Genomic DNA, 15,944 nt, shown 5'->3' with positions numbered 1-15,944 from the left:
AGATCGTAGCGTCGCCTGTAGCCTGCAGCCGAATAACAATCCACAACAGGATGGATAAATTGTGATGACCCGATAGGAGCCTGGTGCAAATCCTATTTCGCAGGATGCTTTATCTATCGGGATAATGTACCAAAGTTGGCAGTTACATTTAATTGCATATATAAGATTTTTTTATTCACAATTATTGAAGCTGTTGATCTTAAATTTATGCCCAGTCACAGGGCTGGTGATTTCTCGTACAGGGCGCATGTATTTACAGTATTGACATGTCCCGCATTTGTAATTCCCACATGGAAGGGTAGTCCTATTATCCATTCTTATATTTTTGTTGACCAAAACATCTCTAATAGGCCGAGTGTGTCTGTACGCAATCCGTGGTCGTTGGGCACAGACCGGTAACTGTTGTACTAGGTGCCAGTGTTTGAATAGAATGCGTCTGATGATTGGAGATACCGATGTGTATTGCAATACACAGGTACGTTTTGGAGCTGAGGTTGTAGAATTATGTTGTAATAATTCTGATCTGTGTTTTGTCTGAGCTCGTTGTAAGGCAGATTGAATTATTTTATTAGGGTAGCTTCTCTGAGTCAGGTCTTTTTTCATTTGTTGTGCTGCCTTTTTAAAGTCGGACTCCTCTGTCGCGTTTCTTTTAAGCTTAAGCAGTTGACTATATGGGAGGTTGTTCTTTAAGCGTAATGGATGGAACGAGTTGTAGTGCAACAAAGTATTATGGCCATACTCTTCTTGTATGGTCGGACTCCTAGGAGTCCATCACGTTTTTAGTAAACAATTGTTGTAATTTGCTTGGGCTATAACTGCTGGTCTTGTTCTGAAACCTCCAGGTAGTAGCAGGAGATCTCCTGCTATTACAACTGATCTCCAGCCGATAGAGATCAGTTAACCTGGAGAAAATGGCGGATTTGGCAATTGGACTCTATGGCATTGAAGTTCCTTCCCCTCCCCAAAACCCACCCTCCTCAGGCTCCACCCCCAAAACCTTTCACCAGTGGCGAAGAGGGACCTGACAACCCTAGCTCTGGGCATAGAGCAAGGGCAGGGGTGTGAGGGGAGGAAGGTAGTTGTGAATTACCTACATTGTGTAGGGGGTTGGACTAGATTACCCTTGAGGTCACCTCCAGTTCTATGTTTTCTATGTTTCTATCTGCAGCACAAGGTGTTGCACCAGCATAAAAGGGGATGGTCCAGGGGACGGGACCAGTGTTAGTCAGTTCCCTGTGCCCTTTAGGACCAGGAAAGCCCCCTTTCTCCGGTGCAAAGTTGCACCATCAAACACAGTGGTGAAGCCCATAGGGCTCCATTTTAAGAGATTGTTAATACACCCCCACCAGTGCAGCCTAGGGTTGCCAGGTCCTTCTTCACCACTGGTGGGAGGTTTTGGGGGCAGAGCCTGAGTAGGGCGGGGTTTGGGGAGGGGAAGGACTTCAATGCCACAGAGTCCAATTGCCAAAGTGGCCATTTTCTCCAGGGGAACTGATCTCTATCGGCTGGAGATCAGTTATAATAGCAGGAGCTCTCCAGCTAGGACCTGGTAGCGCAGCCCCCACCCACATGGTTCAAAACTGCTAAGGATGCCAACTAAAGGAATAATCAATGGGAAGGCTCCTTGACACTGGCCAAGCCCCCTCCCCAGGAACCCAGGAACCAACAGCAAGTCCCCTGCCCTTTAAAAAATACCTGGGCAGGATGCCCCACACCTCATAGAATGATAGAGTTGGAAGAGACCACCAAGGTCATCTAGTCCAACCCCCTACACAATGCAGGAAATTCACAACTACCTCCCCACCACACCCACAGTGACCCCTGCTCCACGCCCAAATGATGGCAAAAAAAAAAAAAAAAAAAAAAAAACCTCCAGGATTCCTGGCCAATCTGGCCTGGAGGAATATTGCTTCCTGATCCCAAAGTGGCAATTGGCACTACCCTAGGCATGCAAGGAAGGGCCACAAGAGCCAAACACTGATGCAAACCTTCCTGCCCTCCCTTTCATGTTCTGCCTAAGGTCATAGAATCAGCATTGCAGACAGATGGCCACCTCATAATGTAAGGCACGCAGCACAGGATGCTGTCTGACAGCTGTCATGCCGATTTTGAGTGAGCGGCGTGGCACCTAGGTGGAAGGAAAAGCACAGAGAGAGCACCTTGCACCAACACCCAGCTGGGAGAGGCCACAAACTCTGTGGCTGACCCATCCCAGGTGAGAACCCTTGCAGGTACTGCAGCTCAGCCAGGACTCAATGGTGCAGGTGCGCGCTGGCAGGCAAGCCGGGGACTGCTCCCCCAGCCTCCTTCCTCCTTTTCTTTCTTGCATGGCCAGGAGCCACCCCAGACACGGAACCTCTCGCACATCTTTGCCCAGCGGGACCAGAACAACCTTTCCCACCATGGTGCCTGCCCACAAGGGGGTATGGTGCATGGGGGCAGGGGCGGAACAGCCACCGGGGGGGGGGTAGGCCAAGTTCATGGCTATGCACTGGTCTGTCTGCTCTTGCAGTTGCCGGGCAACCCCACAGATAGGGAGCAAGGGGGTGGGGTCTCAACCTCAGCCCCGCCATTCGCAGTGCAGTGGGTGACAGAGGTCTCCCTGGACCCATTCCCTTGCTGGAGAACACCCCTTTCCCCCCATGGAGCACATGCCAAGGAGGACCCATCAGTTACTGCTGGCACTGACAGGTGCTACGGGTAGGTGACACAGACTTGGACACTGAGAGTCTAAAGCCAGAGGGGGCTGCAGGGCAGACGCCACAGAACACCCCCCCCCAAGCACTACCAAATGGGTCGTGTGGAGACCCCGGGCCCCTCTGCACCCATCAAGGAGCCCTTGCCCCCTTGTTGCGGGTATGCTTATATTTGTTCTTGTCTGCTGCAGGTGGAGATCCAACAGGGACAGCTCTGGCGCCGACCGCCAACCCTCCATTTCACCAAGAGGCTTCCCCGCAGAACAAGTCTGCCCTTGGAAAACATCCACGGTATGCCAACAGCTGACCCTGTCTTAATGGAAAGCTGCACCGGGATACTCACAGCTGTTTTTGCTCAGGAGATGCAGAGGTTGAGACGGGTTCGAAGCTGCCGAGGAAAAGACCTGGTGCTCCCTTGCCCCTCCATTTGGGCAATTTACCACTGAGGCAGAATTGCGAGGCAGGAGCGAAGAGACTTCTGAAGGTCGGAAATATCATGCATAATCCTGTTTGTGAGTCCAAGATTACCGATGGAACAATGAAATGGAAATGGCTGTGGAAATGTATTATGTTCTTATGATCCTTGCAGTGCCAGAAACAAATTGGTTCTGGGGGCGGGTGGGGGTTGTCTGGAGTCTTCTCTGCTTCGGCTGTAAAATGGCCACTTGGTTCAGTTAAAATGAAAGAATCCCGCTGAGGGGCTGGCGGGGGCTGGTGACGTAGTTCAAAAAATACACTACAGCCAATTACAAAGCAGCATTTTCAGGGGGAGGGACTCAGAAGCTCCACATTTTCGCTGGGGATGCATAATTGACCACAAGGTACTCCTGGAATTTCTTCAGGACAAAAAGTCCCCATGAACCGAGTTCTGAGAATTCGGATGAGAAAACTGTGCGTCTAGAGCAGTGGTTCCCAACCTTTTTTTGGCCATGCCCCACCTAAGCATCTCGAAAATCCTGATGCCCCCCCGTGACATATAATTCTTATTATTCAAAAAGTGAACTCCTATTCACGTTGGGGAAGTCTAAAAGGCCATTAACCTGGTCTAAACAAACTTCCAAAGAACATGGCATCCATGAAAAAGAAAAAGAAAAGAACGAAAGGACAGTTGAAGTAATTCATTGTTAATAACTCATTCTTGAATTGCCCCCCTTAAAAATCAAATTGCCCCCCTGTGGGGTGTGTGCCCCATGTTGGGAACCACTGATCTAGAGAGTGGCAAACCCAACACAAACTTCCCATGCATAAAAGGCTACAGCAATGCACTGATTAGATCCAGTGGATTTCATAACCTGTGATCTCCTACGTATGCGAAATGGGCATATCCCAAGCTCTGGGCAAACACACCTCTACCCCCGGAACATAAAGAATGTCTCTTGTGCTCTTAATATATATAACAAAATCTGACGAGGGTTCCTGTGCCTTTATAATTCTGCAGAGTGATAGCAAAAATCTCACAGATTTGAGTTTCCTGTATCACTGTTCCTCCCAGGTAGGATAATCTGCAGTGATTCATTTTCTGCCTGTCATGCAATAGATATAATGGGAAAAAGACAAGAGAAAACTCTACTCGCAGTAAAGTGAGAGTTTTCATCTTTGTCTTGACTGAAGTACATGGTTTGTTATTTCCCAAGTTTAGGAACCAGTTCCAAGAAGCAGGGATAAAGAGCCTCTAGAGTACGGAGCAGGACAGGACATCCTGAGTTCCGATATTATTAATGGCACAAAAGTGGGAACCTAACTTTGTCAACAAACCCAATTTCACGGAAGATGTAGCGTAATAGTTCAAGCATCCTTGTAGAGAGTATTAAATGCTAGTGGTAGTAATGGAAAATGGATGTCTCCCAACTTCATCACCTATCCCTCCTCCCAATTCCAACGATATGCATGAACAGAGAAATCAGGTCCACATTTGTTGTATGGGTACAGTAGTGTTTCCCAATGCAAACCCATAACATACGTCTGATCTGCATGTACTTTCATCCATCCTTAAACACCCATGTATGTGTGATTGGGACCCCTGCTGCAGTCATAGTATCAATTGGACATAGGAGTTTACACGCAGGAGTATCATTCCCATCTTCTACGTTTTACATGTAAAATGTGGAGCTTCCCTAATACTTGGACATTTTCCTGGCTTCAGTGAAATGAGTTGCATACTCCAAACAGTTCCAGCATCCTGCCACAGGAGGTCACCATAATAAACTAATTAGAATTACCAGATGCATGCATTCTTGCAGGCTTTACTGGAAGCGAAGCAGTGCTGGATTTATGTATAAGCTAAACAAGCTATAGCTTAGGGCCCCACGCTCTTGGGCCCCCCAAAAAATTTTTAAGGAAAAAAACCTGGATGTACATTTCCAAAATATAAGATAAAAAACAAATAAAACCTACATATAGCAACAGTGTTTTGCGTTGTGTAGGCTCCTATGATGTAAGTAATGGGCCCTGCCTGCTAGCCTGCTCCCTAAAATACCACTGGTTTGCTCCCTAAAATATCACTAAAATTATCTTAATTGTATTTCAGTTCAACAATTACTTTGATAAAATACATATTTTGTTATGTGCAAATGGCTTTAGATACCTATTAGGTCCATCAATTACCATATAGCATATATTCAACACAAAAAACAGCGACAATTTGTTGTTGACAAAGGACAGCTGGACATATAAAGGGCCCCATTACCTTCAATAGCTTAGGGCCTCATCAAACCTAAATCCGGCCCTGAAGCGAAGCCTACTCTTCCTTCATTCAGTGGAGTCGAAATTTACTACAAGGGTAGGAGTAAGCTCCATTATGACACACAGTAAGTGCAGCCCTCAAACAACAGAACTGAATAATTCATGGTGAATAACTTCCTTTATAGAAATCCCCAAATGCAAATGTCGGTTCTAGGGAAAGATAAAAATGTAATCTGGAGTGGCACTTGAAATAAGACACACTTGGTACAACAATACAAGTCTATAAGAATGTACAGGGCGATCCGAAACAGTGTCACGCCCTTCTAAGACTTAAATGGTTTTAAGAGGGTGTCCCTGCTTAGGACGTGATCTCTCTTCCAAGTCTGAACCCATCATATTATTCCAAAACTTACTTCTCAGCCTCCATTGTGTCTGTTGCATTGGGTAGGAGCTAGCTAGGAAATTTGAATTAAATTATTAGCTTTTAATGTTTCATGTGTGCCTTCCAGTAAGTGGCAAAAAAGTGATCACCTGATACATAAGCTCAAAGCAACAAATTATGATTTACAAATTGAAATACAGTGGTGACGAAAATCTAACTCTTTTTCCAGTTCTAATTGAGAAATTCAGATTGGTAAAGAGAGATCTAGATTCAAATATGTCATTTCACAGCCTTCCCCATCATTAATATTTGCTTCAGATATTATATGGAAAGAACAGGGGAAAGCTGGCTACGTTGTCTGCTGTCTTTTCTACTTTTGGTAGTTTAACAAAACTAATTAAGTTTGATTTTTGAAGTGTAGCTTTTAACAAAATTCTCCAGGAAAGAGATGAGAGTTTGTTTTCTCACTGCTCAGACTTCTTTTCTAATTCAAATAATTACTCTCTTTGTTTTCAGCAAGGTATTTTTGTGAGCAAATATAAAAATTAATGAAACTCAAATATGAATTTAATGGTTCTTTTTCATTTAAAATGTTGAGTGGAGGCTGTATGGTAGTTGACTATTTATAGGCAGAGCTTCACAGAGGATAAGTCCATCCCAGGTGACTAAAGGGAATGTCCATATCTCCGAATTGCAGTGCTAAGCGGCAACAGCTGTGAACCCAAGGCCTCTTTCCTGGGAGTAAGCCCCACTGACGAACACTGGATTTACTTCTGAATAGTCTTCATTACAATTGTTGCTAATATCAGGGGAAGGCATTGGTCTCCATGCCCTGATTGCTGCCCCTCCAACAGGATGCTGAACTAGACAGACCACTAGTCTGATCCATAGAATCATAGTTGGAAGGGACCACCAGGGTCATCAAGTCCAACCCCCTGCACAATGCAGGAAATTCACAACTACCTCCCCCACACACCTAGTGACCAGAAGATGCCCAAGATGCCCTCCCTCTCATCATCTGCCTAAGGTCACAGAATCAGCATTGCTGACAGATGGCCATCTAACCTCTTCTTAAAAACCTCCAGGGAAGGAGAGCTTACCACCTCCCAAGGAAGCCTGTTACACTGAGGAACCGCTCTAACTGTTAGAAAATTCTTCCTAATGTCTAGACAGAAACTCTTTTGATTTAATTTCAACCCATTGGTTCTGGTCTGATCTTCTTGGGCAACAGAAAACAACTCGGCACCATCCTCAATATGACAGCCCTTCAAATACTTGAACATGGTTATCATATCCCCTCTCAGTCTTCTCCTCTTCAGGCTAAACATACCCAGCTCCTTTAACCTTTCCTCATAGGACTTTCCTCATCCAGCAGGGCCCTTCTTATGTTTTTAATGTAAAAATTAGTGTTGCCAGCCTCCAGATGGTAACTGGAGATCTCTCGCTATTACAATTGATCTCCAGGCAATGGAGATCAGTTCACCTGGAGAAAATGGCCTCTTTGGAAGGTGGGCTCTATGGCATTATACCCCATTGAAGTTCCTCCTGTACCCAAACCCCGCCCTCCTCAGGCTCCACCCCCAAAACCTCCAGGTTTTTCCAAACCTGGAGCTGGCAACCCTAGTACAAATACATATCATAACCAAATGTCTTAAAATATAAGTAACATCTACCTTTGTTATAATACTGTTTCATATTTCTTTGTTAATGGACATATACTAATACCAACCCATATATACGTGTCAAGTTCCCATAGCAACCACTTCTGTTCTAAGACACAGTTTGGTCCTGCCAGAAATCTGTCCACATTATCAAATCACTGCATTTCCCCTGACTCATATTTTGCCTCATTGTCTGGGCAACATTTCTTTCTGCAGTCTCTTTGTCTTTTGCATGGAAATTATCCAACATCCCTTGGACTGAGCTGACCTTTTCTGCTGGCAAAGTATATATAACAATCAATACAGCCATCAGGAGCTACGAATACCTACTTGGTAACCAGGTCCAACCCTCTCTAAAGCCAGACTTCAATTCTGCAGTCCTCGTAGGTATAGCCAAGAGGACCACCCAAAGGACAAAACGAGGACTGCAGAAGCAGAGGCATTCTGGGACCATACAGGAGTGATTATATTATTGAGTCTGTGACACAACTAGAAAGTTGCTGTTGAGAATCACAAAATCTGTATTTATTTATTTTTTTAAAGAAGAAGAGTCAGTTTTTATATGCCGACTTTCTCTACCACTTAAGGAAGAATCAAACTGGCTTACAATCACCTTCCTCTCCCCACAACAGACATCCTACGAGGTAGGTGGGGCTGAGAGAGTGTGACTAGCCCAAGGTCACCCAGCTGGCTTCATGTGTAGGAGTGGGGAAACAAATCCAGTTGACCAAATTAGCCTCCGCCGCTCCTGTGGAGGGGTGGGGCATCAAACCCGGTTCTCCAGATCAGAGTCCACCGGTCCAAACCACTGTTCTTAACCACTACACCACGCTGGCTTTCCATCAACCCCACCAACTGGACATTCTTACAGGTAGATACCCTTCAGGTACAAAGGGACTCTCCAGTGATGCAGATTTTCCTGCTCTCAGATATATGGCATGTATTTAAAGAGGCCATGTGTGGGTAAAGTGCAGTCAAGTCACAGTTGACTTCTGGCGACCCCAGCAAAGGGCGTTCAAGGCCAGTGATTAAACAGAGGTGGTTTGCCATTGCCTTCCTCTGCAGAGTCTTCCTTGGAGGTCTCCCTTCCAAGTACTGACCCTCCTTAGCTTCCGAGATCTGACGAGATTGGGCTATACCATGCCCCCTTCCCTCCCAAGGGGCCATATACAAAGTTCCTAAATCCAGGCAACCAATATGCAAATCTGTCATGCCAAGTACATAAATGTAATCTTTTGGCATGCCTAATATATGTATTTCCTAGCAGTTACTCCATCTTTTCTGGGCCTCAAACATTGGAGACAGCAATGAAAGAGGAACAAAAGTTGTTATCTCGTCCTCATCATTCCCTTCATTTTATTCTGAACCCTAACACTGACATATGGGCTGCTTTCTTGAATGAGGGGGAGTTGGTGGAGTCTTCTGACTCTACAGAGGCCTGTACTTAGCCTGTACTTAGACTTGCCAACTTCCAGGTGAGGTCTGGAGATCTCCTGGAATTATAACTGATCTGCAAACCCCAGAGATCAGTCCCCCTGGAGAAAATGGCTGCTTTGTAGGGGAAACTCTATGGCATCATACACTTCTGAGGTCCTTCCCCAGGCTCCACTCCTAAATTTCCAGGAATTTGGCAACTCTACCTGTACTCAACATGCTTGAGGTGCCTTCCAGGATCCAGATTTTTAAAGAATCTTGAGCTGTTGAAAGGGTTGAAAAAATGAAGAATCATGTGTGGCAATTTAAGATTAAGTATAAGAGCAATGGCCAGAGGACAGTGGGGGGAAAAAAACTAAAAACGGCACTCTTGTCATGTTGACCCTGGGCTCATCCAGTTTCTGAAATTCCACCAGCCATTGCCAAATTTTTTTTTTTTAATTTCTTTGCATCCAGAGGGGCTATAAATTTGCTTACAAAATGCCAGAGTTGCTTTTCAATGTTCACCATCTCCGTAAGACTCTGCTTATGGTAGCATATGAGCCAAGGAGTTTTGCTCATAAACATATTTACGCCATCATTTCAAAATGCCTTATGATTATTTCCAGCACCTTTCACAAGCAATTACAAGACTTGCAAAACACAGAGACTGTTATATGAATTCTACTGATCAATAGACTCCTGCTCTGGGTGCGATATTAAAAGCCGTAAACAATGTTAAGTCTCACATAATGAAGAAACGCTAGGAAACATTCATTCCCAAGGCTAATGTCTCATTAAAAAGTGTCACTGTATCTATATTGCAAGTGACTGAAGATATTCAGGTGGTTATCACTTTGCATGCTCACCATTTCTCCTCACAGATAGGGGATTTCATTAAGTCACGGTTACAAAACAGATAACAGTTTGAGCTACATAGTCTAATTGAATCAAACTGCTTTGCTAAGATAATATAGGTGCAGTCTGAGAAAACTAATAATACTTCAGATCAATAATGGCTGGTTAAAAAGGACTGATTATGAATGCTTGGCACAACCCAGCAAGACCAAATTATATCCTCAGCACTTTGACTGAATAAAAAAGATTTGCTCAGCACAATTCTGTTTGGGTTGAGCAATGATTTCTTTCCAAAACCTGAAGATGTCCCAAAGAGGAGGCCCTTAGAGTCGTTGGGGGAATGTGTAATAAGCTGATTCTTTCAAGAACCAAAGCACTGAGTGAACAATTTTATATATGCCAGTATCTATCACAAATAAATGGAAAAGGAATGATAATGCTTGGTGGCACTTGTTATTTGTTGCCTATATGACCCCTCAACGTGTGCCTTAATGACTCTGGAATAGCTCTGACCTAACAGTGATCAGGATTGGAGTGGATGACTCCCCCTCTCAGAGGGCCAGACTATATGTTACATTTTACATGAGTTATCACAGGGATTGGCAGCCATGTTGCACCTACGAGTCCATGCTGGGAACGCCGTGTAAAGGGGCAGCATGGGGCATAATTTGGATAGATGCCGTGGTGGAGGATAGAAGGGGCTTGTGCTATGGGGTAGGGTAGGAAGGGCCTGCATTGTTTTCTTGAGCAGTTTCCCCAAGTTTCCACTGGGTACTCACATCTGCAATATGGCTGCAAGTCTCCTTGGCAAAACTTGTGTGACACATAATGTGTAGTCTGGCCCTTAGCTGAAGTCTCCTTCCAATACAGGTAGGTATCTCACAGCTTGAAGAACAACAATAAAGGAAACCAGACACTCTCTGAGGTTGGAGGGAAGACCTGGAGGTCCTATTTGCCTTCATCCTCAGTACTGCCTAGAGAACACAAGCCCTTGCATGTTCATATCATCATCATCTTATATCAACAGCAAAGTTGGCCAATCTTTGGATACTTAAATCCGGTGACTGGAGCTGTGAACGGACAAGAAAGATCTTTCTACAAACCAGAAAAGGGCCCCAGGATTGCAGAGAAATGCGAAATCTAACAAAAATACATTGGGAGATTTAAAACAAAACCCCAAAATGATAAAAGTAGCACCTGTAGCTTTAAGCAAAGGGTTCTCTCAGTGGCTGTTGCTGGGCAACCACAGTATTCCAGGCTTACTTCTGTCAGTAAAGGGCAGAAGGAGGGGGCAGAGCCCTTTCCAGGCCTATTTTGGCCTTTGAGGGAGGACTCACTGGGGCAATCTCCGGCCAATAGAGATCAGTTCATCTGGAGAAAATGGCCGCTTTGGCAATTGGACTCTATGGCATTGAAACCCCTCCCCAAACCCCACCCTCCTCAGCCTCCGACCCCAACACCTCTAGATAGTTCCCAACCCAGAGCTGGCAACCCTACTCCTGAAACCACACCCTTCCAAGGCTCCTCCCACAAATCTCCAGGAATTTCTTGCCTTGAGCTGGCAAACGTAACAGGGAACTGATCTCTGCAGTTGGGAGATCCATCGTTATTCCAGGAGGTTTCCAGGCCCCACTTGGGAGGCTGGCAACCATAGAAGTGATATGCCTCTATTATTGTATTAATTCCCAATGGCAATAACACAGTAGGAGGTTGAGAGTTTAAAGCCGTTTGTTTATTAGGCCCAATATACACACCGGGTGAGAATTGCCCCAAATGCGCAGGACAATTCACACACTAGAACAAAGGATTGCAACAACGTTTATAACTTCTGATCAGGGGTGTTACAAATATGTCATATAGTGCGTAGAAACACAAAGACCCAATAATTGATACATTTGGATTAGCATAACCTATCAGTGTGGTTTTGAGGCGTGGATTAAGGGGGCTACATGATTTGTAATGGAGGAACGAAACTTAACATTCTTATTTGACACCCTTAAATCACTGCCTTGGGCCTCATTAGGGCAGCTAGCTGTACCAGCCCTGCAAGGATGATCTCACTGGCACCTGATTCATAATGGCTGCTAGTTTATGCTAACTCAGTGATTACACAGGAGTGAATAGGAACCAAAGAATAATACTTGACCCCTTATACATGGGGTATTGCCATTACATATGTGTGCAGAATATGGTAATGTGCTAGATGCTAACCCTTATGCTTAGCATCTTTATAAGTGTGAGTATGCGGACTGAGTATAAAAGCATACATTTCCAACAACAATGAAGATTTATAGGCATTACAGAAGGAGAAAAGGAAGCAGGGAAAGGGGAGAGACTATGGGCTTTCAAGAAAGGGAAAGAGGAAATAGTGGGGGAGGGGGAAGTAAGATACCTCCCGCAAGTCCTTGTGGGTTCCTGCTTGTCAAATCTATTCTGATTAAAGAATTTGCATCTAGCTGTAACCTGTCTTCCTGAAAACTGACGGCCTTTAAATAATGGGAACAGATAATGAAACATGTACAAGCATCAGGAAAAAATAATATAGTTAGGCAAGTGAAACGTCGACTTAAAAGTTAGGCTTCATCTATCAAAATGGTGACAGAAGGTCTAATGGCACTTGTCATGAGGAATTAGGCCTGTAATGAAACTTGCTGTCAAGGCCTATAGCGCACAATTGAATATTGCAGTTCTGCCCTTATTGGTTGGCTTGAAAGTTCAGGCCTAGTGGTGGCAATTAAGAAGGTGCTGAAGAGGTTGACGGACGGAACTGGTTGACGGACTGAAAGTTCAGGCCTAGTGGTGGCAATTAAGAAGGTGCTGAAGAGGTTGACGGACGGAACTGAAGTGGCGGCAGCCGTTCTGGAAAGCCAATAGATAATGGTTAGCATTTATGTAAAGAAACCTCTTTGCTCGTGACTTCTGCAATGTATCCACAGGTTGCTGACTCCAGGCTGGGAAATTCCTGGAGATTTGAGGCTGGTGCTTGGGGAGGGCAAGGTTTGGGGAGGGGAGGGAGCTCATCTGGGATGCGATGCCATAGAGTTTGCCCTTCAAAGCTGCCTTTACTTTCAGGCAAACTGTCTGTGAACTGGAGATCAGTTGTAAGTCTGGGACAACTCCAGGCCACACCTGGAGGTTGACAATTCTCATTAGGGTTGCCAGGTCCCTCTTCGCCACTGATGGGAGGTTTTTGGGGCGGAGCCTGAGGAGGGTGGGGTTTGGGGAGGGGAGGGACTTCCATGCCCAAGAGTCCAATTGCCAAAGCAGCCGTTTTCTCCAGGTGAACTGATCTCTATCGGCTGGAGACCAGTTGGAATAGCAGGAGATCTAATAGCACCGGGTCATTCCTGACCCATGGGGTGACGTCACATCCCGATGTTTACTAGGCTGACTTTGTTTACGGGGTGGTTTGCCAGTGCCCTTCCCCAGTCATCTTCCCTTTACCCCCAGCAAGCTGGGTACTCATTTGACCAACCTCGGAAGGATGGAAGGCTGAGTCAACCTCAAGACGGCTACCCGAAACCGACTTCGGTCGGTATCGAACACAGGTAGTGAGCAGAGCTTGGACTGCAGTACTGCAGCTTACCACTCTGCGCCACGGGGCTCTTAAAGATAGACACTAGCAAGCCCTGAATAATACTAAAGCCCATTGTCGTCTCTCTTCAGTAAATTCACAGTGGGTAGCTGAATTACAGTTGATATTCAAACTAAAGTCAATGCATTTACCTGGGCTGAATAAAGACCTTGCATTCATTGCCCATTACCAATGCTGATTTCTCCACACCCATCTCTCCCCTGGACATCACAGACTCTTCTGCATATCACACCTAATCTCATCAAGCCTGCTATTCACATTTACATACTGTTCCTCTACTTAAAGACCGATGGATTCACATTCTAGCTGTATCTGAAGAAGTGAGCTGTGGCTCACGAAAGCTCAGACCCTACCAGAAAATATTTTTGTTAGTCTTTAAGGTGCTACTGGACTCTTGCCCTTTTTGACTCTCTTCAGTAAAGTTTGTCATGTGTATATACTTTGGAAACCTACATGTACATAGTAAATCTGATATGTGTATTTACATTGATATTCACTTTTATTACTGCACTTGTATGGGTAAAACTATTGGTGCCGTCCTAAGAAGACATCCTTCTGAGCCCACTGAAATCAATGTTTAGAAGGCTGTATCTCTTGTTTGACACCACTGTGAGTGTGAATAAGCCCATACTTGTTAAACTTCACAGTGATACAACATAAGAAGGTAAAGTTTGACAAAGGGAAACCACAGAGATACTCTCCCTTAGTGTTTTTCTTTATACTCTAGTCTATAGCAAATAATAAGTAAAAGGACTGTAGGGAGAAATCTCTGAGATCTACATTTCTCAAATACAGATTTATATTACAGAATACCATACATTTACTTACTTTACTAGATGAAGACAACGGCATACCTTGCTAGATCAAGATAATTCCGATGAAGCCTAACTTCAAAGGTATGGAAGAGAGGCAATTATTGCTACTAAGATGGAAATTAGAGAGAGACCGACTGCCTCAAAGTAAGATGGGGTGGAAAGGAAATAGGTTTCCGGGACTTGCCAGAATGACATCACATCTTTACTGAGTTCCCTCCCCTCCCCAAACTTCACCCTCCCAAGGCACCGCCCACAAATTTCACAAGCTAGAATTGGCATCCATAGTCCAGGGTAGCATCTCTAATGATGGCCATTTATGCATGCGAGGTTTTGCCTTGCATTTGCCACTCTTTATAGGCACACTTTCCCCATCCAAATTCTCAAAACTCTGCATGGGGACTGAGTTTTGAGAATTAGGAGGGGGAAAACGGATAGCTAGAGAGCAGCAAATCCAAGGCAAAAAAATTCCATGCTTAAATGGTCAAAGTTACAAGGGAAGTAAAAACGCTTTCTGCTCATGCTTAAGAAAGCACAGACGATAGACAGAAAACTGTAAGCGGGCCCATATGGAAGAAAACTTACTTCTTTTCTGCATATGTAAAGCAACAGACAAGAAATCTGTACTCTCCCTATTTTCTGCAGTTAGGTAAGCCAGGATGTTTTGTAGCTCCTTAGACTGAACAATTTTTATGGTTTCAAGCAATTCCTTCAGTCTTACTCAAAATATATTGACTGGGGTGCAAAAGGGAGAGAGCTGAGGGAAAATAAAGGGCTTCAGTTATCAGGCCAGCTCAACATTTTCCTCGAAATAATAGCCTTGGCCTGCCCGGATCTTACCACCCTATAACAAGAGTTATTTGAACAAAACTGATTGTTGGATCTATCCACACAAAAGATTTGGATGTGTAATTTGTTGACAGGGAAATGCCACCTGAAACTTGGAAATGCCAGCTATAAATCAAGATTGCTTACTTCCTTGGTTTATGGTGTGAGTGTCAAATGCCTGGGTACAAGCTGTGAATACTGCTCATTCTGTGACCTATTTGGGGAAAAAGTACTGAGAGAACAATATATTTGGGGGGGTTATTCTCAAAATGTTTTTGATTTATTAGTCATGCTTTCAGTATATTCTTTTAAAAGCAGTTTGGTGGACTTTAGACTCCTAATCCTACACCCCTAAAGAACTGCAGAAACAACGGCTCCATTTTCAGTTTTAAATCTATAAATACATGTATTTCAGATCAATCCTAAAGCTTGTTATATTGTACATATGTATGGAATGTACTGAATTTCTTTTGCTTATGACCAGTTGGTCCACAAGCATAAAGAATGGAATAAAGGAAAATAAAGGAAAAATATTGTACATACGGTATATACTTTGCATAAAAACAATTGCACCTGCAGAATAGGTTTTAAAAAAAATTAAGTGCTTTTGCCCTGCTTGTTTCCCACTGGGGGAACTCAAAGTGACTTGCAAAACATGCACACACACACACACATAGATATATGCTCCAACCCACCTACCCCAATACATAAGTTACAAGATCATCCTGGCCTGGTCTTGGAGGTACAGCTCACACAGGGCTTGGAATGCAAGTGTGGGTTAAGAGCCGCAAATACCTGCAAAATGGGGAAGGGCAGATGCTCAGCCCAGGTCTTTTTCAGATGACTCAGATATGTCCAATTCCTTCCTTCCTCTCCTTGAGTATAGTATTGACGTACAATGCATCGCTGCAAACCATTGGGTTCATGATGTCAGTGTAAATGAATTGTTAAGCAAAATGTTGGGAAATATACTGTTTTGAAGATACCAATCCATAATAAATAAAAACTATGTTCATG

This window comes from Euleptes europaea, chromosome 15 (assembly GCF_029931775.1).
Source record: "Euleptes europaea isolate rEulEur1 chromosome 15, rEulEur1.hap1, whole genome shotgun sequence".
NCBI classification, from domain to species: domain Eukaryota; kingdom Metazoa; phylum Chordata; class Lepidosauria; order Squamata; family Sphaerodactylidae; genus Euleptes; species Euleptes europaea.
The sequence above is the reverse complement of the archived record's forward strand: the minus strand, read 5'-3'. Positions refer to the sequence as shown.